We start from the raw sequence: 7,849 nt of genomic DNA, 5'->3' as shown, positions 1-7,849 counted from the left end.
TAATAACAAAACAGAAGCTGATTCAGAAGCGCCAGATTGTCATCAAAGTCAGAAATACCTCCTCTCCTAGGTTCACGAAACGGTCGTCCATAAAATGCATTGCTGTTCTGTTGTAAGTAATCTGAAAGATTCCTAAATGCATCTACTTTCAGATGGCCAATTAAAGTGCTTTTGCTTTGCCTAGAAACACGGCTGCTTCAACACTAACTGCGGTTACTGAAACCACGCTTTCTTTCTTTGCGTGAACATTTGGGCAGCATTATGCAAATATTTCCACATAGTGAGGTAGATATGTGGGGGTGTGTTAGAACGAGCCATTTTAGGGGGGGCGTGGCAGAGTCTTAACTTTGATAAAGAATATCTTTTTGGTTTTGAGACTTTAGTCTTTGCAACTTTAGGGATCTTATCTATGCACAATCAGCTTGTAACTCTCCAAAGAGAAAGGAAAACTTGAAATCGCATCATATGACCCCTTTAAGTAAACTGTTTAAGAACACTCAAAAGAATGATTCATTCATGAATCAGATATCTCTACATCTCAAATGAACTTTCATGATTTTAGTGAATAGTAACAATTTATCAAATTGCGCTAAAATGATTTTAAATAACTATTTTTATATTTTTATTTTCTTCATTTTTGAGTTTGACAGCCTCAGTCCTAAATATAATTCATTATATTGAAGGAGTAGAAGCAGAAGAGTAGTAAAAATGACATAATACTCACCTATACCTTTAAGTCTTCCTTTATAATTCCTGCATTTCTAGGCCAGCGTGGTGGTTATATTGCCAGTTGTTTTATAGAATGAATAAGAGAAGTGTGTTTGCTTTGGGTGCAAGATATGTTAGTGCTTAGCGTATTAAATCAATGTTCTTGTTTGCATTTGAAGCAGCTGTATTAAAACAAATGGTTGAATATCGCACGAGGATAAACATGAATAATTACAAAACATCACCATGCTGTAGATACTTTGAAGAGAATTCATCTTCAGTTATGAGGCACATGAAGTGAAGTGTTTGCTTTGATTTCTAAACACAGCTGTTAATCACTGCGAGACTTTCAGTCTGCCTTCCAAAGCTGAACAGTCAGTGTTTTCAAATCTTATATTAGGCTCTTTAAATGTCCTTGCAAAGTGCTTTGAGATGTACAACTCTGATGAAATATGCACATCACTCTTTCTGTGCTCGTAAACGAGATGAGTCTAAGAACAGACAGTATTATTAAAGGGATAGTCCACCCAAAAATGAATATCCTGTCATCCTTTACTCACTAAGAATACTAAGAATGTTGGTAACCAAATGGTTTCGTTCCCATGGACAAAAAATGCAATTGAAATCAATTCTTCAAAATATCTTCTTTCATGTTTCACAGAAGAAATTAAGTTTTGGAACAACATGAGAGTGGAACAACATTTTTGGGTGAACTATTCTTTTAAACTAAAGAATAAAAAGTGCGCTCAGTCATTTTTGTGCAAAGGTTTTACACATAAAGAAACATAGGTTTAAAGTGATGCACACTCACATGAGATGAAGACCCAAGTCATTTTAGTCTTCTAGAAAAGCTGTTTTATTCTCCATAAAACAGGTCTCCGGCTCATGCCTGCCACCATATTGAGATCACATGACCAGCTTGCTGTAACAACAACATGCTTTATATATATCGCTTTCAGAGCTCAAGGCGCTTTAGAAAGCATAAACATCTAAGTACATCTAAACAGAACAAGCAAATCAAACAATATAACAACATATACGATATACAAACCACAGACACAACATAACAACAGAGCCTGAGTCAACTGCATAGTCTGGAGTGATGGATTGGCATGTGACTGACCAGACAGTCCAGTGGAAAAATAAAATGTCCAAACAAACAGTTTTCCCACTGGAACGCTGGAAAAAGTTGCGACGCCGCTCACATGCAACAAACCAAGTATAAACGTCGGGATGTCAAGCGCAGAGCACAAACACACGACGGTCACAGCAGAAGTTAGTAAACAACTTCATGCTTCCACACCAGTAGGTGTCAGTATGAGGTCTAAATCAACTGGGACTGAGAGCACCTTTAAATAACTAGCATGCTTTTTTGCTGAAACTCATTGTTTATGACTCATCATAAGGCCTTCAGGGAGTTTTGTCGTGTGAAGGATTTGTTACTCCCTCTGCCTCTAAGAACAGGGCCGAGCTCCAAGCATAATGTTTCTTGACAGAGTCGGCCAGGACAATGCTGCAGATTTGAGATCCTCACGATTGCCCGCTCTGACCCTGTTCCCAGAAATAAACAAACACACGTGCTCATTGTAAACCGGCCTTAAGCACCTTGCCAAAGACACACACAGTCAGCCACAAAATATTTAGTATCACTGAGATTTAAACATAATTTGTCAGAATGCGAATTTGCTAAACATTCCTTAACGTCTGCTCACGTCACGGAGAGAATTACTCTTCGGAGGGCTGCTAAAGCCTTTAGGACAAAAATAACTTTCCTTTAATCCCTCTCCTGGAAATGCACAAATGCAGTGGTAAAAGATGTTTCTTGCAATGATCTGATTCATGGCAATTTGAAACGTTCTGTGTTTCCACATCAAAAACAAGCGATTGGCCCTTAAGCTCGCTGTCTGGTACGGAAGCTTTGATTGATTCAGAGTTGCCTAGTGACTGACTGGTTTGAATTTGCTGTAAAATCCTATATCCCAAAACGAAGGATTTTCCAGATTTGAAAATAAAAAGTTTTGTGTGCAGAATTCCAGAATTTTTTTTTTTATTCATACACCAGAAAGTCCAAAACATTTCTTGAGCAATGAATCAGCATATTAGAATGATTTCTGAATGTGTCACTGAAGAATGGAGTAATGGATGATGAAAATACAGCTTTGCATCACAGAAATAAATAGCATTTTAAAATATAATAAAACAGAAAACAGGTATTTTATATTGTAAAAATATTTCGCAATATTACTTTTTACAGTAATAAAAAAATCAGCATTGATGAATATAAGAATCTTCTTTCAAACACATACGCTAAACTTTTTCTTTTAATAAATAAAAATTAAATTAATTACATGATACAGAATGACAATTCGTTAATTTACCTGCACATTATTTTTAAAATAATAAACCACACTAAATTAAAACATTAAATTGAGAAAAATCATGACAAGAATAATGCTCTCTCACATTATGCACTTGGTGAGATCTAATTGCTTTGTTTCTCATGACAGTGCGACTGGAACCGTTATTAGATGTCATGTACTTCATAAAAACCCCTCACCGTTAATCTCATGGCCTTGTTTCATCCTCATCATTGATTCAAAGCAGCTTTTAAAAAAAGAGCAGAACAGTGCCACCCAAAAAAAAAACAAATCAGGCCAGGACTAAAGAAGATGCACAGTTTAGACTGTTTGTGAAGCATGTAAACCACAGGTGAAGTTCAAGACAGCCTCCAAACCAGCACAAAAAGAAAGAAGGAAACTACCAGTTAGGGAACAGACACGTGCTATTGTGCTACTTAAAACTAGAAGAGGAGGCGGGTGGGACAGAAAGAGTCTGGAGAGGATTCCCTTCACCACCCATTGAGTCTGTTAATGCTTTTCTCACGAATTAACTAATTTCTCAGAACTCACAAATGAGAACTCCACCTCCAACACAACAGACCTGTAATGAGTAGCATGTGCCTATTGTTTCTTTTCCTCACTCATTAAATGCATTTGACAGCATCGTGCAAGCAGAAGGTAGGCTTTTAGCTATTTAGTCTGGTGCTTGTAAGACAAGAATCACTATTACTATTGTACACACTTAGGGTTAGAGATTTAAACAACCCCCAGAACACCCTAGAAACCACCCAAATTACAACAGAAACCACTTAGCAACACACTAACAACTACTCATAGCACCATAGGAACCATAGAAATAGCCTGGCAACCACTCAGAACACCTTAGTTAGTTGGTTAGTTTTGCACTGAAACTCATTTCCATTAGAATATGTAAAAATCTAGCTGGCAAATTTTTGCATTGACTTTACTGCTTCATTCCCATGACAAGAGATTGGGTCTAATCACAGGTGTGTCTCACAGCTGAGTTGTGTTGCTCATCAAAAAGCACAAACTATTTTGATGGGCTTTTAAATGAAAAAAGGTTCACCTCCAAATATAGAAATGAGTTGATTAAATAATGACGTAGTCCTCTTGTGGTTACCTTCCCTTTTAAGACAATCCGGAGCTGCATGCTCACTTTAAAGAGAGAATATGAGATATTATCACATCCATTAAACTGATGACATCTGTATTTGTGTCAACCTTTTTAAATTTGGTCACTGCTAAAAACTTCAATATCTCTAGGATAAATCTACACTTCGTGCCATCAAAGACGTTTGATGTTCTTTGCCTTGAAACTACATCAAGAGCTTATTACTCCTCTAGTCCTACAATGCACAGGGCCTTTTATAGCAAAAAGCAGTGATTTCATTACACAAGAAAGTAGCAGTATAGCAGCAACTTAGACACTGCTGGCTCGTCCAACAGGCGGTACAGGCAGTCGCCTAGGGCCCCGCGGTTGAGAGGTCAAAGCCACTGGAAGACAAGCCTACAACCTTTAGCCAAAAAGGCATAACGGCTAATGCTAAAGCTTGGTGAAGCGAAGGAGAGCAGAGGCTCTTTTTTTGTTGTTTTTTTTAATGGATGTCAATGGAGGAGAGGCTTCACTATGCTGAACAAACAGTTTTTGTGAGGAAACAGCTTATCATTTAATGAATGGACAGCCTATCGGCTAATCTTCAAACTGTTTGCCGTTAAACAATAGTTTTGGATTGAACTATTTTTATAGTTTACACTGAAAAAAGGCCATTTTATAAAAGAAGTCACAGACTTTTTGCGACAGGTGGGTTTTAGTTTACAGCACTTCTCATTCATTTCTATAGTATCTGTAAACACCGATTGACTGTTGCACAACTTTGAAATTCAATGATGTCATCAAGGCTGTAATGTGATTGGTTATCAAAGCACATGTGATCCAAATTGACTGTTACACTTTCTCTAATGGTAAGTAATACAGACCCTCGAAACTTCTAAAAATAAGACAATCTCAGGCGAGGTTGTCAATTGAATTTCTAGGTGTGTTCGACTTGAAGCGGCACTGCGCAGACCGATCAGTGTATGACATCAAAGTACTGCGAGAGCTATAGAGAGCAGACAGCTCTGCATGTTTTTGAATTGCTCTCGCAGTACTTTAATGTTATACACCGATCTGTCTGTGCAGTGCCGCTTCAAGGCAAACACACCTAGACATTCAATTGACAATCTCGCCCTTCTGACTACATATCTACGGATGACGCACCAGGGCTGTACAGTGCGGCATATATGTCGAACGTCATATAAAGAATTTCTAGATCACTTTCAATTTCCTGTTTTCCCAAAAGAATGTTCCATAGTTATGGGGTCTATCCCATCAGGTGTTGTTGCTTTAATGTGTTTTGCTTCTCCCTGCAAAAACAATAATAGGCTAGTCCATAACATCTGGTGAAAAAAAGTCTGGATGCCTCCTCATACGTATTAACTAGCAAAGTAAAGGAGATTTCTTACAAAATAATTCATAAGTTCTATCCTGTAAATCATTACATGGAAAAAATTCAAAAGTGACATTTCCTCCAGTGGCTCTCTTTGCGATGACTCTGTTGAAACTGTTGTTCATCAACTGCAAAAATAACAGCAAAAACACATTGTAAATAGAAACCTTTGGCCCTCCACAGTGCACGAACACAAATACACACCGGAGCGTTCGCCAAATCTGTTTAGCCAATATGCTATTATTACAGCTTCAACTGAGGGTGCTTAGCATCCTCTAGCACCCTCGTAGGACCGGGCCTGATTTTATCTATCCCACCCATCCTCCCTGCCAAAAATTCAAATTTCGGATTTAACCCACCATCCAGTCTAATGCAAGCTGCAATATAACAAAGAGTGAAAAATTTAAGGGGGTCTGAATACTTTCCGTACCCACTGTATATATATATTATGATCATCAATCTTTAAAAACAATCCTTAAAAACAAGCAGAATAGCCTGCATTTCTAGTCATTTATGCATATTTCTATGTTTATTTTATTTAGTTTTTATGAATAATACATTTATATTTTATTTTATTTATTTGTGTTTCATGTTTATCTATTTACTCAAGGTCACTTGCATGCCTATTTTTATTATTTTTTTAATCTGTTTAATATTTTTACATGCATATGTTGAATTTGTTAAACTAAATATGAATTTACGCTTAAATATTGAAATTGGCATTTTATGTGCTTTCTATTCACTATGTCAAAATGCTATGACAGTTTTTACACTAGTGGGGTCCATTTTCATTATCTAGCCTTGTGCCTCATAACCCTACAGGCCAGCACTGAACTTAGATCACAGTTCTAAATGTTAATCTCTTAATGTTATTGCATTAGATATATATTTTATTTAAAAAAAAAATGCAAAAGTTCATGGTCAGTATGATTCTTTTTTTATTTTATGCCCATAAAGGCTGCTCTTCTTATTATCAATATTGAAAACAGTTGTGCTGCTTAATATTTTTGTGTAAACCATGAAACATTGTTTCATAATTCTTTGATGAATAAAAGGTTTCAAAGAACACTCATTTGAAATTTACATTGTTACACAACATTTCTGTCTTTTGATTAATTTAATGCATCCTTGTTGAATAAAAGTATTAATTAATTTTTACAAATCTTAAAATGTAATAATAATATAACATAACATAACATAATAATACGGTTTAATATTTTGTGATGAAATAACATACCTTTTGATGCTAATGTCAGAATCAGAATCAGAATGAATCAGAATCAGAATCAGAATGAGCTTTATTGCCAGGTATGTTTACACATACGAGGAATTTGTTTTCGTGACAGAAGCTTCCACAGTGTAACAGAATGACAGTGACAGAACAAAAAACACAGATAATAAAAATAAAAATAGAACAAGTAAATAAGGAATAAAAATATATAAATTGACAGTTGTGTGTGCAGGTATATTACAATAGACCGTTTTTTTTTTTGTATGTACAGGTACTGTATATTATGTGCAAATTTGAGGTGTAAGCTGAGTATGAGTGTTAGATAAATAAGTGTATGAGTGAATAAATAGTGTGTGTTCCACGGTTATTGTCAAGTGTTCATGAGATGGATGGCCTGAGGGAAGAAACTGTTCCTGTGTCTGGCCATTCTGGTGCTCAGTGCTCTGTAGCGTCGACCAGATGCAACAGTTCAAAGAGGGAGTGTGCTGGATGTAAGGGATCCAGAGTGATTCTGCCAGCCCTTTTGCTCACTCTGGATAACTACAGTTCTTGGAGAGAAGGGATGGTTCTACCAATGATTCGCTCAGCAGTCCGGACTACCCTCTGAAGTCTTCTGAGGTCAGATTTGGTAGCTGAGCTGAACCAGACAGTTATTGAAGTGCAGAGGACAGATTCAATAATGGCGGAGTAGAACTGTCTCAGCAGCTCCTGTGGCAGGTTGAACTTCCTCAGCTGGCGAAGGAAGTACAACCTCTGCTGGGCCTTTTTCACAATGGAGTCAATGTGAGTGTCCCACTTCAGGTCCTGAGAGATTGTGGTGCCCAGGAACCTGAATGACTCCACTGCAGTCACAGTGCTGTCCATGATGGTGAGTGGGGGGAGTGCAGAGGGGTTTCTCCTGAAGTCCACGGTCATCTCCACAGTTTGGAGCGTGTTGAGCGCCAGGTTGTTGAGACTGCACCAGACAGCCAGCTGCTCGACCTCCTGTCTGTAAGCAGACTCGTCACCGTCCTGAATGAGGCCGATGAGTGTGGTGTCGTCTGCAAACTTCAGGAGCTTGACAG

The 7,849-nt window shown here is 37.5% G+C and overlaps 1 long non-coding RNA gene across 1 annotated transcript in view; it reads right to left on the bottom strand.

Moving 5' to 3' along the window:
* The window catches only part of LOC107598106 (uncharacterized), a 7,874-nt gene extending 6,283 nt beyond the window's left edge, over positions 1-1,591 (bottom strand). The window contains exon 1 of the long non-coding RNA XR_001610522.1: positions 1,520-1,591. This is a non-coding gene — a long non-coding RNA (uncharacterized lncRNA). The remainder of the gene's footprint in view (positions 1-1,519) is intronic.
* Between the last annotated feature and the right edge of the window lie 6,258 nt (positions 1,592-7,849).

Source organism: Sinocyclocheilus grahami, unplaced genomic scaffold (assembly GCF_001515645.1).
Source record: "Sinocyclocheilus grahami isolate Dianchi unplaced genomic scaffold, SAMN03320097.WGS_v1.1 scaffold244.1, whole genome shotgun sequence".
Classification (NCBI taxonomy): Eukaryota; Metazoa; Chordata; class Actinopteri; order Cypriniformes; family Cyprinidae; genus Sinocyclocheilus; species Sinocyclocheilus grahami.
The sequence above is the reverse complement of the archived record's forward strand: the minus strand, read 5'-3'. Positions and strand labels throughout refer to the sequence as shown.